At 35.6% G+C, this 21556-nt stretch overlaps 1 pseudogene; it reads left to right on the top strand.

Moving 5' to 3' along the window:
* Positions 1-20582, top strand: part of LOC149249560 (3-ketoacyl-CoA synthase 9 pseudogene) — a 43099-nt pseudogene extending 22517 nt beyond the window's left edge.
* Positions 20583-21556: the final 974 nt, after the last annotated feature.

Genomic DNA, 21556 nt, shown 5'->3' with positions numbered 1-21556 from the left:
GACTAAACATTTTCCAATCATCAAGATAAACCTCCAAGAATTTATGTAAATATTAATGCCATATTAAAGAAAATAACCTAAGATGTGAGGAGAGGATTCTTTTAAAACAATAACCTACTATTAAAATGTAGTCTTAAAGCTTAAATCAATAATAGAGAATATTAAAACAATAACCTACGCAAGGATTTGATGCTTTTAAAATATTAACATATAATGTTTCAAACTAATTATTTTGTCATATCTAGACCATTATATTTGTGGAACAATGTTATCAGTGGAGGTGTGGAGGAAGTAACATTGATACATTGTGTGGAGGTGTGAAGGAATATTTCTTCCTTTGCACCTCCACACTCTGCACAATGTATCAACATTATGGAGATTCATAATAAAAGTTAGATTGATTTGTATGTAGTTATAAATCTATCAATAATTTTATATTGAGCTACATTTTTTTAAATTGTTAAAGACATTTAAATTTATTTGTAAACCCAGCCATTTAAATTAATCTATGCACTCCACACAATTAACCATGTCAAATATAGAAATTTAAAATGCAACACAAGAAACCGGTAATGCCAATTTGTAGGCAGAGTTAATAGTTGGAGTTGCAAATGCAAAAGGTGGAATGTTATGACTAGATATTCAACAATTTTAGGATCAGGCTAGTGGAAACATAAAAAATGCATCATATATTGTATTGAGATGCTTGGCTTTAGCTTAGCCACTTGTGCAGTTCAGGTTGGTTGCTCGGTTTTAGCCTTTTGGACTAATTCTTGAGCTGGAGCTCCTCCACTAATATAAAAAAAAAAAAAAAAAAAATAGAAGCCAAAACAAAACTTGTTGATGCTTTAGCCAAATTCAATTCTATTTTGGTTCAAGAAATCTCAAAGGAGGGATGAGTTGGAGCATAATCAGTTCGAAGCTGAAAATTGGGGAATGGAGAAGTATAAAGAAATCATCATTCTTTGCACTCTCGTACTCGATCAACAAATAAATACTTGAATGATTATGAATTGAGTGATGTAATCAAATAAAAATACAACATAAGAAACAGTTAATGCCAATTGTAGGCAGAGTCAATTATTGGAGTTGCAAATTCAAAAGGTGGAATGTAATGAAAAAATGTTGACTATGCACAAATAGGCAATACATGGCCAATTTCTTTATATCTTTAGCGGTTTGGGGCAACTTTTATAACGATTGCAAAGTGTGTGGAAACCTATAAGTATCATGTATACTGACATTATTAGGGTTCTTGAATAACCATAAATATTGATATTCTAAATATTTCTTCCTTTACACAATCAAAGTTCATGAGGTTAGTGTACACGACACCATAAAGCCACAACTATATGCTACTATGAGAACAAAAATCTAAGTTTATATTTGTGACTGCTTTATACAAAATAATATTTCCAATTTTTTATCATGCTCACATAATGTCAGCATCTCCTTTAATGTTGGAAATCTCAAATTTTATCTCTTTTATTTTTATGGGTTTTAGCATTCAGTCGTTGTATGTCAAGCATTGATTCAACCATCTTGATTCTTCTTAGCGTGCAAGTCTCCCTAGCTTTCATTGTGTGGAGCGCAGAGGTGGCTTCACACTCCACACTTTTTTTTCCACATTCCCACAATGAAATCCAACAATCTATTACACTCGTGATATGATAAATTATGGAAAAATTATGGAAATGAAGCATTCTTTAATAACGACAAAAAGTGGACCTCACACAAAGAGGAAAGAACTATGTTGTGTTGCAGCTATTAATTAAGTAATTAAGATTGATTAATTCATTAAGGTTGTGCCTCTTTATTCAGGGCTTGCATTTTTTCGTTATTCAAGAATTCCTACATTTCTGCACTATGTTTTTATTTGTGCCTTTGCACCTTCATACCCTGCATAATGAAAGCCAATTTCAAATAACTTTCCTCTGCATCTCTGTACTCTACATAATGAAGCCACTTTTGCATAGCTTCATCCACACATCCGCACTCCGCAAAATTTCCACAGTGCGCACAATGAAAGATTTTTTCGCACCTCTTCATTTCCAAATAGAAACTGCTAATTAATTAATTAATATGTAATATGTGGAAATTCATGTGGAGATATGCAACATTGCAGAAGAGAGTGGTCGGTGGTGGTGATGCTGGTTTTCTCCTTTCCCTTGTATAATTCTAGCAGCCGTAAGTGAGGGTGAATAGATGTGTTTATAGAGTTAGTTTGTTGGTAGCTATTGAGATTCAAGAGAAACAATTCATAAATTGGTACAAACAATGAAAGGGAAAATGAATTTGTAGTCTTCGGATATTTCATGGCAATGAAGGATTTGTTGAAATTATTATTTGTATACAAGAAAATAAATTAATATTATAAGTATTGTACAAGAAAACAAGAATTTCACATTGCATTTTGCAGAGTGTGGAGGTGCAAGAGTGCGGAGAAAGCACAAAGAAATCTTTCTATGCACTTAGTTTATATGTGCACATCAAATATGTGGAGGCTAGCTAGAAGTGGGAACTAGTACCATTCTCATATAAGCGCAAATAAAACAAACCTAATAATATCAATAATATAATTCTCCTTTAGATGAAGAGATGACAGTGACGTGGAATTTCCTAAGGAGTCCAAGATGCTAAAGTCCATAACTAATAAATTAAACACATGACCTCAGTTGTTCTAAAATCCTAATGTGCGTGATTTCCACCACCAGTCGATGACTTCCTTAAAAGGTCCCAGTTTATCATGATTCTTCTTTTTCTTAGTTGTGTTATCATGTTTCTTCGTAGGTGTGGAGGAACCTTTGATTGTACAGAGTGTGGAGGTGGATTTCATTGTGTGAAATGCAGAGGTGTGGAGTGTAGAGCATGGAGGTGGATTTCATTGTGTGGAATGCAAATGTGTAGAGGAAGCATGTGTGAAGGTGGGAATAACGATAGATTGTGGAAATTTTTGCGAAAATAGATCATTCTCAAATAATGACAAAACATGCACCCCACACTGCCTTAATCAATTAATTAGTGGTAGAGGAAAGGATTATGCTACATTGCAACTATTAATTTTGATTTATTCACATTCATTTTGAATAATTTTGGATTGTGTGCTTAGTTTAATATGCCAAAAGGATTAAGATTATGCATTTCTTAAAAGTTTTCAAGAAGAAATAACTCAATAGACATAAGTTTTACATGCAATTTAATTTGTACTCTTGATATAACAAATGATGATTATGTTGTAAGTGGTGCAAAGAAATAAAGTTGTCTGATTTTGAATTGCATAAGTTGTTTATTGTTAATCAACTTGTATTCTTTTAATAATTTAACTTGTGCCTTTGATAATTATGGAAAAATGGAAGAAAGGACTATCATTAAACCTAGAGAGTTTTTTCACAAACACAATGTCATTACCGAACATTACCTAAAGTGCCATCTATTGCTCCCTCTATCACATGTAAAATGATTCCAACCCTCCAAAGGTCCCAATAATAAATGATAAGGAGAACATAGATATTTTAAATTCAAAATTTCATGTCTCCACAAGGTGATGACCATATAAGAGTTATTTCCATATAGATACATGTTATAGGGTCTAATTGAGAATGAAAATGCTACCAACCTCTCATGGAAATCATGGAAATATGATGTGATTAGGTAGTTAAACATTGCTTCTATTAAAAGGATACAAATGTTTTTCTATCCCATAATGCCCATAAGCATAGGGTGTTTGCAAGAATTTGGGAGATTACGTGATGTCCATAACATTGTAAATAATTGTGGCTCCTAACCAAATCCTTTCAAACAAATGTAAGGAAAGTGTACTTGATTAGGAACTAACAAGAGGAAATACAAGACATATCAACACTCATGAACCACTTGTATTAGAGATTGGACACCTGGTTCATATGGCTAAGATGGATCCCAATCATGCATCATGTGCTCAGATATCAAACGATAGTTAACTAGGTCGACCTAATATCCAAAATCCTTGCTCAATACATTGAGAAGCTAAAACCATTAGACAAAAATCACAACCAAATTTTACATGGCATCCTACCTTATGGATTGCATGTGTAGCTACACAAATTTCTCTACCTTTTAACCCACTTGGAAACCTACCTTTGCACAAGTACACTCTAGTTTTAAGGCTTTTAGATAACCATATATGTGCATGAACATCCCACCATAGGTGACTTTTTCCTATCCCCTATATATGGGTGGAACCATTGTAAGAAGTTCCCACATTTCTCACTAGAATTCATTAAGATGTTTAAGAATATTGGGGAGTGGTACTTATTGGAAAGAAGTTGCTACATTAGGGTATACAAGGTGTCCACTAGTCCTCACATTTTTCCCAAGTGCACACTAGCTTGATTGCTAATCCAAGAGATAGAATTTTAGACCTCATTACTACGGGGAAACAATGACAATGACAAAAAGAAAGAAAGAACTCTACACAAACTTGCCTATAAAAATTTAAGGCTATTAGATCTTCATCTTAGCACATGGGGTGAAATTATCCCTTGTTGAAAATAGCAACAAGGAATGCTAAAAATAGCACTGTTATAAATACTAGTGCTGGATTGAGCAACAGGGAATGAAAAATGGAAGTGCTAAAAATAGCATTGCTATTTCTAGCAGTTCGGGATGGATTCCTATTTTAGTCAGTCCCTGGACTAAAAATAGGAAGTAAAATTCGAATTTGAACTTAACAGCTGCTTGAAAATAGATTAATTAATTCACCATGAGTTAATTAGTTGTGAAAAATCAAACATGAAGTCTATTTGAGGACATGCAATAATTTCTCCATTAATTGAGGAATTTATCCATCAGTTAAAGAGATAAGGATGAGTTCTAATTTGAGTAGTAGTTAGTTGGCTCAGTTAACTGAGTCAAGTCTAGTTAGATTTATTTAACCAATTTGTTTAAATTAATGTGAGTTCAGTTAGTTAATGCATACTTGCATATAACTATTGTTCTTCAGATAATTGAATATTCTCTCATGAATAACTCATGCATGTCAGTTCAGACAGAGACCCAGTTGAGATTAGAGGAGGGACAATGTACTATCAGTTGGATGGATTTTTCCTATAAAGGAAGCTCCTCCATGGAGAAGGATTTATCTCCTTTAGGATTGCACAGTTGGATCAGAGGTTAGTGAGTGTGTGAAGAGGCCAATTCACACAAGTGGTTGCACTGGACCCAAAGGAAAATTGTGAAAAGAAATAGGAGGCTTGGAGGGCAGAGGAGAAGGTTTGAGAGAGGCCTTTGACTATCTATGAGCAGCAGAGGGGTTGCAGAGAGAGCAGGATAGCTTGAGAGCTGATTCTTTTTGTAATCCGGACTATATTTCCACTTGTATGATAATACAGAGTTGGGGTTTTAGGCTGAGGCTTTCCTTGGGTTATTTCTTCTGTGTTATGTGGATTGCTACTCATTCTCAGTTATATGTGTTCTCATTGATCGTGCTCAAATTGATTAAGCTTCCGCAAAGTGTTGTAGAAGTAGATCTTGTATTGTGTTTTAGTATATTGCATAATCTGTTGATCTACAGTGGGAATTTCTACATCCCTCAAGTTTGAGACATATGGTCTCTACTTAGAGCCAATCAAAGTCGATAACTTTCATTAAGTAGTTGAAAAAATAATTGTATCCAAATCCTTGGTTTATAAGTTTTTCCATAAGATAAACAAGTAGGAAAAATTATACATAAGAGATTTGGATTATGCAGAGGTGGAAGAGGGGATAAAGTGCATATAAATTCTTGCAACTTCACCCTTATAGATTCAAGGCCATAATTTTATATCCTTATGGCATTTGCACCATATTAATTACAGTCACTACGTAATAGGAGAAAAGATCCAAGATTGGAAAATAAACCTCTATGGTCAACATTTCAACTTATGTGCTAGGAGCTTGGCGACATGAAAGAAGTTGGGCTAGGTGGCATTCAAATTATTGAAGAATCTAGATGCTCAATTCCCAAGGAGTGTTCGAAGGAGAAGAATTTTGTCAAAATACATAACAGCCATCTTTTATTATGTGATGGGAAAATCACACCTAAGGCTATTGTTTAGAGTAAATGGTATGAGGGTGCCATAGTGGAAGTAATAACCAATGCAATTGAGTTAAAATATTGTTTCATAGAGAAGTTAATGAATCCTAAGTCCAACAAAAAAGAAAAGTGTTAGGTTGACACCTTTGGATTCAACTACATGCTTCACAATTTCTAAAGGGTGTCTTTTAACAAGAAGTGAAATGAAAAGTAGAAAATGGAGGTCCAAATAATTGAAGAATGTATGATTCTAGAATGCGGACAATGCACATCTTCTAGCAATATGAGCATCAAGGGTCTCATTTTCTTAGTTTTCCTATGCAAAGTTGAATAAATGGCATACCAACTCTTAGCCATGAGTAAAGAAAATGATGAGTTGAAAGAACAACTTAGGAATCATAATCTTATATGGAGGGTTAAATTACACTTATAAGAAAAGCCATGACACTACAAGATAATCTTATCTATTTGGTGAATGTGTATTTCACCACTCTCAATGGCACATGCACCCCTTTGGATTTAGTGATATAATTCAACCATTAAGTTGGTGAGAAGATAGTTGACATCATATAGTGTGTTGGCATTATGATTCAGGTGTTGTACTTGATGGCAAACGCCTTCAGGTGGTAAATCAAGAAGGACGCAGGAAATTTTGTTTAGCAAGCGCGTCCCCGCAGGTATTCCATACAGAACCCGCGTCTAGGGACGCCGGCCAGCCGTTCAGAAGGTGCGTCCGCCCAGTGCACATATTTCAAGGTAGAGAAAAACTCGTGGGGGCTTCTTGTGTGGTATCTAGCCGACGGTTGCGTGTTTCTCTGGCGTCGGCTCGTGGTATTGTTCCTCGCTTTGGGGAGAAGCTTGCCTATATAAAGCAAAGGAGTTCATTTGGATTAGGCATCATCTTGGTTGATCATCTCTTGGTGTGATCTAGTCCATATCTTTAAGGGTAAATCTTCTAATGGACTACGATCTATATGGCGCATGATCAGATCTGTGGATCTGAGTGTTTGGGTTGGTTCTGAAGTCCTCTTATCTTCTATATCTAAAGGGACGCAGATTCAGTGAAGGGAAAGTGCGCCGGGACGCAGTACAGTAAAGGATCAGGTGCGTCTCTGAAGCGAAGGACGCGGCGCGACTGTGGTATTGGGTGCGTCTCTGAAGCGAAAGACGCGGCGCGATAGTGTTGATGTGTGCGTCGGTCGCAGACAAGCAAAAGGAACAGTGCGTCTGCACGCAGAACAGCATAAGGTATACTGCGTCCAGTCGCAGGCCACAGAAAGAAAACATGCGCCCCTGTCTCAAGATGATCTGTTAACTGTATATTTCTGTTCATAAGGTGTTCTGGGTTGTTTCTGTAATTACTGATCTGATATCTGTAGTAGACTGTATCTGTTGTATACTTGTTGATCATTTTGAAAAGAAGTAGGGGGTTGTAGCTCCCTTCCAGGAGAAGTCTGGAAAACAAGAAAGAGTTGTAGCTCTTTGCAGGTTGCAGCCTGCGTGCTGGTAAAGGACTGCACCAGTACAAAATCATTGTAAAAAGAATTTCTTGAAAGAAGATAGAGACATTATTGCAGCAGGTGGTTTTTCTCCCGCGTTGGGTTTCCACCTTACATCTTGTGTTCTTTGGTGTGACTGTCTATTTTCTTTATTCATGCTCATTGTTTTATGGTACTGATATGCAAGAATATTTCAAAAGATCAAATAAGGAAGATTTGGTAAATTGCTAGATAATACTGATTCCCCCCCCCCCTCAGTATTATTTCCAACAATTGGTATCAGAGCAGGTCCTTCAGAACAGCTTGATCGCTTGAAGGTAGATCGTTCATCATGAGCAACTACGAGAGAGAAGCATCAATCAGGCCACCCGTCTTCGATGGAACAAACTTCAATTATTGGAAGGTAAGAGTTACTGCATATCTTCAATCTCTTGGTACAGAAGTTTGGAACATTGTAGAATCAGGCTATGCCTTTCCTTCAGTTACTCCTACAGATCCAGCTGAGAAAAAGCAGTATGAAACAAATGCAAAAGCAGTCAGCACTCTATTAGGAAGTATATCTCAAACAGAGTTCATGAAGGTCATGCACTTCAAATCAGCAAAAGAGATATGGGACAAAATGATCACTAGCTATGAAGGAGATGAACAGGTAAAAGAAGCTAAACTTCAAACTCTCAGGATTCAATATGAGACTCTCAAGATGTATAATGATGAAAGTGTGGCTAATTATTTTCTTCGAGTAGATGAGATTGTTAATTGTATGAAAAATTTGGGTGAAGAAATAAAAGAGACTATAGTAGTTCAAAAGATTCTAAGATCTTTATCTCCCAAGTTTGAATCTAAAGTATCTGCAGTAGAAGAAAAGGAAAATCTCCGTGTTCTCACTATGTCTCAGCTGCATGGAATTCTAACTGCTTATGAAATGAGAAAGGGAGGTCCATCAGATAGAAGGGAAGCTGCTTTTAAAGCATCAGGCAAAGAAGATCACTATGAAGCATGTCATGTTCCAGAAGAAGAGGAAGAAGAATCAAACTTTGTCAGAAATCTTCAAAGGGGTTCTGGAAGGTTCAGAGGTAAGCTACCTTTCAAATGTTTTGCTTGTGGAAGAGTAGGTCATTATGCTGCAAAATGCTCTTATAAGGATAAAGGAAAGGAACCAGTTAATGGAACAAGAAACAGGGTACAAATAAGAAAAGCTACTACACCCATGAAGATAGCGATGGCTTATCAAACAGTGATGAAGATGAACAAGGTAACAAATATAGATTGTTAATGGCATTTGAAGATGACAATTATGAGGATGCTATAGATGTGGATAACCTTTATGATGAAATTACTAGACTCAAGAGATGTATAGAAGAAAAGAACATGATTATTGATACTCTACAATTTCAGATTGATGAAAAGGAAAAACATCTTGAAAAATTAGAAGGTGAAATTGTTGGTCTTAGAAAAGAAATTGAGAAAACAAAAACTATTAATCTCAAGTTTGTCAAAGGATCTGAAACGTTGAATGAGATTATCAGTGTGCAGCGATCTCCTCTAAATAAGACAGGTCTGGGCTACAATGGAGAAACTTCTCAAGCTTCCACTTCAAAAAGTTATCTTGATGCCGCAAGAAGAAATGAGCAAGAACACAAGGAAGATCATCAGGTAAAGCAGGGACAAACTTCAAACTATCAGGGGCAATCCAGCTTAAGGGTGAACAAAAGCCACAACCAGCCACAGGTAAAACCTTCTCAATTTGGTTCAAGAATAGATGAAAATAGAAATTACAATCAGTCGGCTGGTAGATTCAATAATCGCAGAAACTTCTTCAATGGACAATGCTTTTCTTGCCATAACTTTGGTCACAAAGCAGCCCAATGTGTTGCGTATAAAACAATCATGACTAGGGAAGCTCAAAAACAAAGAAGCATGACAGGGAATACAAAAAGGACCTATAACAATTTTTCAGCTCTTGAAAATGAAGTTGAATGCTCTATTTGCAATAATTTTGGACATGAAGATGTTGAATGCAGAAGCAGGTTTCCGGAAAGAAAGGTACAAGAACAAAAAAGGGAACAAACCTCAGGCACCAAAACATGGAAAATAAAGGAACCTCAAACAGAAAGATGTGGGATAGCATTCTATGCAGAAGGACAAGAAAATCTATGGTACATTGACAGTGGATGTTCAAAGCACATGACAGGTGATAAAGAAAAACTTGAATCTTATTCTAATTTAGAAAAGGGAAAGAAAGTCTCTTTTGGAAATGATACTCCTGCAACTATAAAAGGAAAAGGTATTGCTCCTTTAAAAGAAGATGTTAAGGCTGGAAATGTTTTGTTTGTTGATGGACTAAAGCATAATCTTCTAAGTGTAAGCCAGATGTGTGATCAAAGAACCGAGGTTATATTCAGATCAAATGGATGTCTTGTTCGTGATCTTGATACAGGTAAAACAGTTCTCAAAGGAAAAAGAACTTCAAATAATCTATACATTTTTTATGAAGAACAACAACAATGCTATTTAAGCAAGGATGAAGAGCACTGGTTATGGCATCGAAGATTGGGACATCTAAGTTTCTCACAAATAAGGAAAGCTTGCAAATATCAGGCAGTTCGCGATCTTCCAGATATCAAAATTCCTGACAACACCATGTGCAGATCATGTCAGTTTGGAAAACAGACTAGAACTAACTTTCCAGAGAAAGAAGGATCAGCCAGTATGCCTCTGGAGCTAGTACATACAGATGTATGTGGACCTTTCAGAAAAAGAACACCTAGAGGAGAGGAATACTTGATATTATTTATTGACGATTTCTCCAGGTTTGTTTGGTTGGGACTTATGAAGCACAAAGATGAAGCTTTCGAAAAATTCAAATCCTTCAAAGCCTTGGCTGAAAATGAATCAGGTCACAAGATTAAGTGCCTCAGATCCGACAGAGGTGGAGAATTTACTTCAAATGAATTTTTCGATTTCTGTGATGAACATGGAATAAGGAGAGAATTTTCTACAGCTAGAACTCCTCAGCAAAATGGAGTAGTGGAAAGAATGAACAGAACAGTCCAGCAAATGGCTCGTGCTATGCTTGATGAATCAGGAACTCCTGCAACCTTCTGGGGTGAAGCTGCACATGCGGCAGTTATTATTCTCAACAAGACAAATGTTCGAGTGAACAACACTCAAACTCCTCATGAGCTCTGGAGTGGTAAAACTCCTTCAGTAAAGCACTTCAAAATCTTTGGGAGCAAATGCTATATCAAAAATACTGAGGAGCAGCTTGGCAAACTTGATCCTAGAGCAGATGAAGGAATTCTTCTTGGCTACTCTCCACATAGCAAAGCATACAAATGCTACAATAAAAGACTTGGCAGAATTGTTGAAAGCATTGATGTAGTGGTTGATGAGAAAGGATACATTCCTAGGCAAATACATCGTGAAGACATTGAAGAAGATGAAAGCTACCCTCAAAGACAGAATGATGAAGAAGAAGAACCGCAAGAACAATTTCAAGACGGACCTCACGAAGAAGCAGAAGAAAGAACAAGAATAGAAGAAAAGACTCCATCCAGATATGTTCAAAAGAACCATCCAGAATCTCAGATCATGGGACAAAAGGAAGCAGGTATACAAACTAGAAGAACAGTTGCAGAAGCTTCAAGTTATTTGGCATTACTCTCCTCTACTGAACCACAAAATGTGAAAGAAGCATGCAAAGATGAATGTTGGGTGAAAGCAATGGATGAAGAACTTGAGCAAATCGAAAAGAACAATACTTGGGAGCTGGTTCCTAGACCAAAGGATAAGAATGTTATCGGAACAAAATGGGTGTTCAAAAATAAATTGAATGAAAATGGAGAAGTAATTAGAAACAAAGCCAGACTTGTTTGTAAAGGGTATGCACAGCAAGAAGGAATAGACTTTGAAGAAACTTTTGCTCCTGTTGCAAGACTTGAGGCCATCCGAATGTTTCTTGCTCTCTCAAGTTGTCAGAACTTCAAAGTATTTCAAATGGATGTGAAATCAGCTTTTCTGAATGGAGACTTGGATGAAGAAGTGTACATTGAACAGCCAGATGGTTTCATTCTTGGAAACGATCCAAATCTTGTATGCCGATTAAAAAAGGCTCTCTATGGTCTCAAACAAGCTCCAAGGGCTTGGTACTACCGGTTGGACAAATATCTTCATCAACAAGGCTTCTCAAAAGGTTCAGCAGATAGCAATCTTTATATAAAAGTTGAAAATGACAAATTACTAATACTTGTTGTGTATGTAGATGACATTATTTTTGGCAGTAATGAAGAAGCTATGAGTCAAAGCTTTGCCTCAGTCATGCAGAAAGAATTTGAGATGTCCTTGCTAGGAGAACTGACATACTTTCTTGGTTTGCAAATCCAACAAAAGAAAGGAGGAATCCTTTTATCTCAAACCAAGTATCTCAAGCAGATTTTGAAGAAATATGGCATGGAAGATGCAAAACCAGTATGTACACCCATGGTCACAGGATGCAGTCTCAGTGCAAATGACGAATCTGCAGCAGTTCATCAACCAACCTACAGATCTATGATTGGAAGTCTACTATATTTGACAGGTACCCGACCAGACATCATGCATGCAGTTGGAATAGTTGGAAGGTTTCAGGCAAATCCAAAGGAGACTCATCTTCAAGCAGTAAAGAGAATCTTCAAATATCTTCAAGGGACTCAAAATTATGGCCTATGGTATCCTAGAGATCCAGATCTCACTCTTCATGCTTATACAGATGCAGATTGGGCCGGAAGCGTGGATGACAGGAAAAGCACAAGTGGTGGTGCATTCTTTATGGGTTCTAGACTGGTATCTTGGTTCAGCAAGAAACAGAGTTCAATTGCCTTGTCTACAGCTGAAGCGGAATATGTTGCGGCTGCATCTTGTTGCACCCAACTTCTTTGGATGATGCAGACTTTGCAGGATTATCAAATCACTTGTACACCTCCTATTCCTATCTTATGTGACAACACAAGTGCAATCAGCATCTCAAAGAATCCGGTTATGCATTCAAAAACCAAGCACATACCAATCAAGTACCATTTTCTCCGGGAACAAGTACTTGAACAGAAGGTCAAGTTGGAGTATGTTCCTTCTAAGGAACAAGTTGCTGATATTTTCACCAAACCGTTGCCCAGGGACACTTTTGAATACCTCAGGCAAAAGCTGGGGGTTGTTGATGCATCATCTCACTGATGACCATCTTCCTATTGATGGTATAGGCTCAGGGGGAGCACATAATGCATTGTTGGCATTATGGAGAAGGAGATCTTGGAAATAGCTGCAATATGTCTCTGTCTTCTTCATGATGGATTTCTGGTTACAATTCTGGAGAAGCATGAGCATAGGGGGAGCATACCCTTTGCTCTTGATGTCAAAGGGGGAGAATGATGAAGCTGAAAGTTTATGTGGTTGCCATCAAGTCCAAAGGGGGAGTTTGTTGGCATTATGATTCAGGTGTTGTACTTGATGGCAAACGCCTTCAGGTGGTAAATCAAGAAGGACGCAGGAAATTTTGTTTAGCAAGCGCGTCCCCGCAGGTATTCCATACAGAACCCGCGTCTAGGGACGCCGGCCAGCCGTTCAGAAGGTGCGTCCGCCCAGTGCACATATTTCAAGGTAGAGAAAAACTCGTGGGGGCTTCTTGTGTGGTATCTAGCCGACGGTTGCGTGTTTCTCTGGTGTCGGCTCGTGGTATTGTTCCTCGCTTTGGGGAGAAGCTTGCCTATATAAAGCAAAGGAGTTCATTTGGATTAGGCATCATCTTGGTTGATCATCTCTTGGTGTGATCTAGTCCATATCTTTAAGGGTAAATATTCTAATGGACTACGATCTATATGGCGCATGATCAGATCTGTGGATCTGAGTGTTTGGGTTGGTTCTGAAGTCCTCTTATCTTCTATATCTAAAGGGACGCAGATTCAGTGAAGGGAAAGTGCGCCGGGACGCAGTACAGTAAAGGATCAGGTGCGTCTCTGAAGCGAAGGACGCGGCGCGACTGTGGTATTGGGTGCGTCTCTGAAGCGAAAGACGCGGCGCGATAGTGTTGATGTGTGCGTCGGTCGCAGACAAGCAAAAGGAACAGTGCGTCTGCACGCAGAACAGCATAAGGTATACTGCGTCCAGTCGCAGGCCACAGAAAGAAAACATGCGCCCCTGTCTCAAGATGATCTGTTAACTGTATATTTCTGTTCATAAGGTGTTCTGGGTTGTTTCTGTAATTACTGATCTGATATCTGTAGTAGACTGTATCTGTTGTATACTTGTTGATCATTTTGAAAAGAAGTAGGGGGTTGTAGCTCCCTTCCAGGAGAAGTCTGGAAAACAAGAAAGAGTTGTAGCTCTTTGCAGGTTGCAGCCTGCGTGCTGGTAAAGGACTGCACCAGTACAAAATCATTGTAAAAAGAATTTCTTGAAAGAAGATAGAGACATTATTGCAGCAGGTGGTTTTTCTCCCGCATTGGGTTTCCACCTTACATCTTGTGTTCTTTGGTGTGACTGTCTATTTTCTTTATTCATGCTCATTGTTTTATGGTACTGATATGCAAGAATATTTCAAAAGATCAAATAAGGAAGATTTGGTAAATTGCTAGATAATACTGATTCCCCCCCCCCTCAGTATTATTTCCAACATAGTGATATTCCTAAACAATACAAAACATTCAATTGAAGGATCCATCCATTCCAATCCCAACTCATATTGATATACTAAGTTCATCTAATGATATTAAATTGCATGCATAAATGGATTTTGAACATTAAAGTGTGCAAGTTGCATGAAGCAAAGCACTTAGCCTCCTAAACAAAATTCCAAATGTTTCAACAAACATTCAAGTCATAAGGGGTTTGCTAGCATATCCACTGAAATATCCCGATGAAAAAACTCTCACTCTCAAGTAATTCAAAGAAAAATTCATCCAGAGGATACACTCTATGAAATTCAATGTTAATAAAATCCCAAGTATAAATGAAGTAGTCTAGGAATATTTCAAACTACTTTACATCAAACATATCAAGAAACTAAGGTGTTCACATGATGAGTTAGCTAGTAAAAGGATAAATGTGGAACTTAGATTGACTAGTCTTAAGCCAAGGATAGCAAATGGGTCTAGTGCACGTGGTGTCAATGATGTAAGATCGATTATAAAAATCTTAGAACCATGTTAAATTATGCAATTAATAATTTTTACTTTAATATTATATGGAATTGTTTTCATATGTTTAATAAAAAAAATCTTTTACTAATTCAATTATGTTTCATAATTTTAGTATTAAATTGAATCTTTTACATTATTTTCATTAAAAAAAATTAATGAAAAGTATTATAAGCATTTTTAACAACTCCAATATATTTGGGCCTGGAGTATGCCTTAGCCTTAAAACTGCTTCTGCTTGGCTAAGAGCTTGTCTTCCTCAGACATAAGGAAACAGGTTAACAACCCAAGACCTAGATGCATCTGGCATGAGTGAAAGCCTAGCCCCTTACAGACCACCAATGGGTTATTCCAGGTGGCATGATTTTCCTTGAATAACAGTGATGAGTCAACTTGCATTCGTGGATAGTATCCAATGATGGTTTTCCTCACTACTGATTTGAAAACTGAATTATGATAGTTTTTCCCACTGTGTTAAAAAAACAACTCCAACATATTGTATGCTATGAATTTTTTATCTTTTATTGTATTAAAATATTTTTGTGCTAATATTCCATTGGAATATATGAAAAACACAATAATGACAAATTTAACTATGAAATTGTACCCTAATATTAAATAATTTTGGGTAAATATATTGAGATAATAATACAAATATGAAGACATGAATGATAATTGAGTATTTTCACATAATGTGAAACCCATTTTAAAAGTTTTGAAATGTAGAAATTAAATATGACTAAAAATTTCTACCAAGCTTAAAAGATTCATTTATTATCCATAAATGAAGGTTTTTATTATTATTAAAAGTATTTGATACTATTGTTTTTATGATTATTAAAAGTATTTGATACTTTTAATAGTAAGGTATTTGATACATATTCTATGTTTAACGAAAATTATTGAATAAAAAAATAATGAGAATGTGAAAAAAAATTATTTGTATTATTGAATGTTTTGAAACTCAATAATTATGCATCTTATACATTTGTTATTTTCAATATGTGTATAATGTGTTATGCTTATTTTTCTAGAGTATATTATGAGTTTAGACAATAAACAAACAATGAAAAATTTACTAATTAGAGTTTTTATACTCGTATATTTACAATATGATTTTGCATTTTAAAATTGATTTTGCATTTTTGAAATCTAGTTTTGTGATTTTGGAACCTAATATTGACTCATTTACAACCAGAAAGTTCACCTTGAAAATTGAGCAAGTATTTTGCATTTTGGAAACACCAATTATGCCTTATCTCAAAAAGAGCTTAGATTGACAGTAATTGAAACTTCATAAAAAATTCATTGCAACCAAAAAAATTATATAAGGTGGGGGTGGGGCGAGACAATGTGCATAATGCATTGTGTCTTCCCTTGCCTCCCACCATGCACAATGTCCCCCCAATGCAAAATGTCCTTCCCCACCCCCCACCATGCACATCATATACCACCATCCCCAACACACAACTACTTACGTAATTCACATATTGTCTTCCCCCAGTCCCACTCCAGAACTACTTACCAAATTACCATCGTTTTTTTGTGATGCATGTGTTCAACAAACTCACATCTTATTTTAGTCATCCCCATCGGTCTAGATACATGTAATTGATATGCCTTCAATTCATTGTAACATTTGAGAAAGGTGAAAACAACAATAGTAGAATAGGCGACAAAGAAGAGATAAGAAATAAATCACGATTTTAATGAGATTAAGGAGGTTATAGAGTTATTTGAAGGAAATGAAAATGGCATATCTGATGAGGAGGATAGATTGAAATCGTAAAAGCTAGAAGGAAGGAGAAAAAGAATGTTGGTTTAGAGAAAAGGAGAATGACTAATGAAAAGATAAGCCATTTGGATTAAAAAAGGCAATAAAATTACATTTTTTTTTTGCTTTTTAATAATTATGTCAACCATTGAAAAAGGATTTAAAAACTATCTTGTAAATGAAAAACTTTGAAGGTAATATGGTACACAAATTCTTTAAGATTGTGGATGTAAGGACTACATATTTTCAAGTATCTTTAAGGAGCTAGTACAATAGATATTTATGAAATCTCAAAGATTTCATCTTTCTTCCCTCCCTTTGAGGGGGTTTTAAAGGATGAAATATAGAAAATAATCACATGCTTAAAAAAACAATAGTTTGAGCTTAAATGGGTGGACAATGGGGCCATTTAATATTTTTTAATAGGTTTTATTCCAATGCACCTTTTAAAGTTAGTTAAGAAGTTGTATTTCAATTTTCTTTAGTCGAGAAAATGTGAAAATGATCACAATCCCTTAATATAATAGAAGAATGTAGCTATGTCAAGAAAATATGGGGTTGAGATTTGAAAAATGTGCATCTATTTGGTTTATCTATAGCAAATAAAAATTTATGGAAGGTTTTGAGCAAAAGAAGGCTATGGAGAAACATTATAAAATAGAAATTTATTGCTCCATATTCATATTTAGATTGGATTAGGAATTGTAAGAAATCTATCAGGAATACTTCAAACCATTGGAAAGCATTAGTTTCATCAGTTTAAATGATTAGGGATCACTTAGATTGAAAGATTGGATTTGGAGAAGATGTGAAGCTTGGAGTTGATGTTATTTTATGTTTTGGTGACATTTACTAGTTAAAGGATTCATGTTGAACAAATAAGAGTTGTAACCACAACAAGTATTTGGAATAAAGGTTTACAATCTACTAATTTTTTCAATTCAGTAGGTGATCAAGTAAATGAATGGACAACTATATTAGCTACCTCATAAAAGGACACACCACTTTAAGGGAGGAACTAGACCCATTGACATAGGTTATGAATAAAATTTAAGATGAATACACTACTAAATTGAGTTATAAGGGAGGAACTAGACCCATTGACATAGGTTATGAATAAAAATAAAATTCAAGATGAATACACTGCTAAATTGAGTTATAAGGTCATGGTTTCTTTAAAAAAAATTAAGCTTTGTTAATGATAAACTTGAGGCATCGAAATTATTAGATTCCTAAAAAATATTTTTTTTACATAACTTGCTCTTATAAACCCAGTGTTGGGCATAACTTGCTCTTATAAACTGAGTGTTGAGAACTACTATAGATATTTTTTTACAAATGCTAATGATCTCTATGCTTTAAAGGTTTACCCTTCTAATAATTTCCTTTTTCAAAGAATATGAAGAAAAATTCAAAGGATATATGAAAGTAGATGAAGAAAATTATATAGGTTTGAAAAAAATGTGCAGCAAGGACTTAGATTGAAGAATGTTTATGATTTTGCCTTGAGAAAAGAGAGCTAAAGTATTACAAAGTTGTACCCTGCTTTGATTTGTAAGGTGATTTGTAAGGTATTTGATAGATGAGAAACTCCATCACCTTTGAGTAAGCATTCATCTCCTTTTCAAATTCATGCATTGGACTTAGAAGTGTACGATTTGGGATTTAGAATTCTTCTAGAAAAATTGGAAAGCTTAGTTTATGAGAGTTTAACGAAAAGATCAGGGTAGAATTAGAAGTGTACGATTTGGGATTTAGAAAAATTTGAAAGCAGCTTAGTTTATGAGAGTTTAACGAAAAGATCAGGGTAGAATTAGAAGTGTACGATTTGGGATTTAGAAAAATTTGAAAGCTTAGTTTATAATAGGTAGGTCTATGGCGTTATTTTGATGGAGTTTAACGTAAAGGTCAAAGTATCATATTTTTCAAATAAACATTTTAATCTGTTATATATATAATATAATCCAACTTAAAGCTGTTATATTTTTGAATGAATGTTATTTTGAATTTTTCTCTTACTAAAGGTAAAAAAATTTTATAGATTTAATGACATTAAAGGAGGTTTGTGAGGGTGAGGCGGTTATATTTTTGAAGGAATGTTATTCTGAGTTTTTATAGGTTTAATGGCATTGTTTCAAGATTACGTTGTATCTAAGTTGAAGCTAGTTTTAAGTTGAAGCTAGTTTTAATGTTGATAGATGAAGGATTTATTTAATAATGAGACGTTTATAACAATGTCAAATTTAAATACCTCGATCTTAATTAATAATGTCAAATTTAAATACCTAGATTTTAATTAATATTTTTCTTGTGGGCCACCACAAGAACTTTAAACATAAAATTTAACAAAATTGAACTCTACACAAACTTATTATTTTATATTTTAATTATTTTTTAATCACTTCTTTCAATTGCCTGTGTTTCTTTTGTTTTTCAATATTGTTTATGGGAAGTAGTAGTTTATATTTGGTGTTGTTTATTAAGATGAGTTTTGCTTTGAAATCAGGTCATTATCTTTTGCAAAAAAATCTAATTATAGGATTATTTAAATGTTTTTTATGATAGTGGAAATGGATTTAGCATCATCAAAAATTAATTAGACATCCAAAATTTTGAAGCTTGATAGTTGTAACTCAGATTTCTCAAAATTTCTGCCCCAAAATATTGCCAAAATTTCTATGTTGCATAGGTTGAGAACTTGGGTACAGGTTTACAGAACTGCTAGAGATTTCTCCAAAATTTAAAAGAAACAGCTAATCCTGAATGATAATATTATATTAATAAAAAAATTAAAAATTAAAAATATTTTCTTAACTATATAATTTATATAATAATCAAAATTAATATTGATTCAAAATATTAAAATATTAAAATGAATTTAAATATATAAATAATAAATATGTTCATCAGCTTGGCATCCCAGATATCGCTCTTAGGTGCAAGAACCCATAAATGCAGATAATGCGAATTTTCAGTGGAGAGTATATCGGCGATCGGGCCTGGGGGAAGAGACGTGCCTTCCCCGCAGCTATTTCAACGATGAAATGGTGGCGACCTTGGAGGAGGCGCGGGTGGAGATGGAGGAGTGCATGGTGACCGTTCTGGACGAGCTGTTCAGGAAGACGTACGTGGAGCCGTGGGAGATCGACATTGTCATCGTCAACGTCTCCACTTTCGGGCCGGCGCCGTCGCTGACAGCGTGGATCGTGAACCGCTACAAGATGAAAGAGAACGTGAAGACCTTCAATCTCTCCGGCATGGGTTGCGGCGCCAGCCTCATAGCAGTGGACATGGCGAAGGACCTTTTTAAGGTCTACCGCGACTCCTATGCTCTGGTAATCGGTCCATAACGGCCAACGGGCATTATGAGGGCAATAATAAGTCCATGATGGTCACCAAGTGCCTTTTCAGAGTTGGTGGCTATGCATTGCTTCTGTCCAACAAAGGCAACGACGCAGCTCGCGCAAAGATGAGGCTCTTGCACACGGTCAGGACGAACGTGGCCGCCGTGGATGAGGCCCACGACTGCGTGATGGTAAAGGAAGACGACCAGGGAATCTCTGGTGTTTTCCTCGGCCCGTCACTCATAGACGTGGCAGGAGGCGCCGTGAGGAAGAACATGGCCACCTTGGGCCCCAAAGTGCTCCCCATAACGGAGCAGCTCTACTACGCCTACAATATGATATGCATCAAGGCCTTGAAGATGAATTTGACGCCTTATATTCCTAATTTCAGCCTTGCCTTCCAGCATTTCTGCGTCCATCCCGGGGGTCGAGGTGTGATCAACGCTATCGGGAAGAGCCTGCAACTAACTGACTACGAACTGGTATGGCGCTGCATCGCTTCGGGAACACTTCTGTGAGTGGGATCTGGTATGAAGCGGGTTACATGGAAGCCCAGCGACGGTTTAAGGTGGGGGATCGAATTTGGCAGATAGGACTGGGTTCCGGATTAAGTGTAACAGCGCAGTGTGGGAAGTGATGAGAGAAACCCATCCTTTGCAGAGCACTGTTTGGGATGATTGCATCCACAGGTATCCGTGTGACACTCGTAATAATTACCCTGGTGATTACTGCGACAGATGGACATGATCAGCTTTGCTTCTCTATAACCACCCCATGACTGTTGTGATAAAGGGTTATGATAGAGCCTGAGTCTTCATGGTTGAATTTTTATAAAATTTCAGAATAGCTCGAAATCTAAATTTGTAATAATGAAGAATCATGGTTAATATCCATGAAATATTTTAAGTAATAGTTATGCCTTTTTTTTTGTTTTTAATTAATAAAAAATTGTGAGACTCCGTTTCTACTTGATATCCATTTTTACAGTATTATATTTTTATTGTTATTTTATTATTGTAAGTGTTTTTGTGTATATATATTTATTTTATATATTAATTTTTTAATAATTAATAATAATAATAATAATTTAAAATATAATTATAATTAAATTTTATATATCGAAATTGATGCTTATTAATATCTACTAATTATTTATTTATTGCACAAATTTTATATTTTGATAATTTGAGAGGTATAAATTGACCCTTAATATTAATATTTCCTAATTATTTAATTTATTGCATTAGTTATGATTTGATTATTTATTGATATAAGATGTTTTTTAATTATAGGTAATAGTTAATCATATTTTAATATTATTAATATTTCAGTGGGCTAGATTTAGCTTGAGTGGATCTAATGGTTAATAGCATGTGTTTTGTCTTAAGAGGATTTAGTTTGAGTGGGCCTAATGGTTAAGAGTATGTGTTTCCTCCTAAGAGGTCAAGAGAAGGGTAGAGTATATATGCCTTCATAGACTTAGCAGTCAAATCGTGGGTCCCTTGTCCCACAAACAAAGGAGTCTCATACACCAATTTGGTGTCTGGCTTAGACGTGACCTTAAAATTAGATAATAATAATTATTATCATTGTTTTATTAAAAGAAATGTATAATGTTGAGCCAACCCTACTTAATGATGAAAAATCCTCACTTTTCACTTCTAAATCCACTCTCGAATATATTAATTTTGACCAAATTTTCACATGAAAATATAAATTTA

Source organism: Pinus tabuliformis, chromosome 7, assembly GCF_031772625.1.
Source record: "Pinus tabuliformis cultivar Carrire ecotype Pingquan chromosome 7, CPIR1, whole genome shotgun sequence".
Classification (NCBI taxonomy): domain Eukaryota; kingdom Viridiplantae; phylum Streptophyta; class Pinopsida; order Pinales; family Pinaceae; genus Pinus; species Pinus tabuliformis.
The sequence above is the reverse complement of the archived record's forward strand: the minus strand, read 5'-3'. Positions and strand labels throughout refer to the sequence as shown.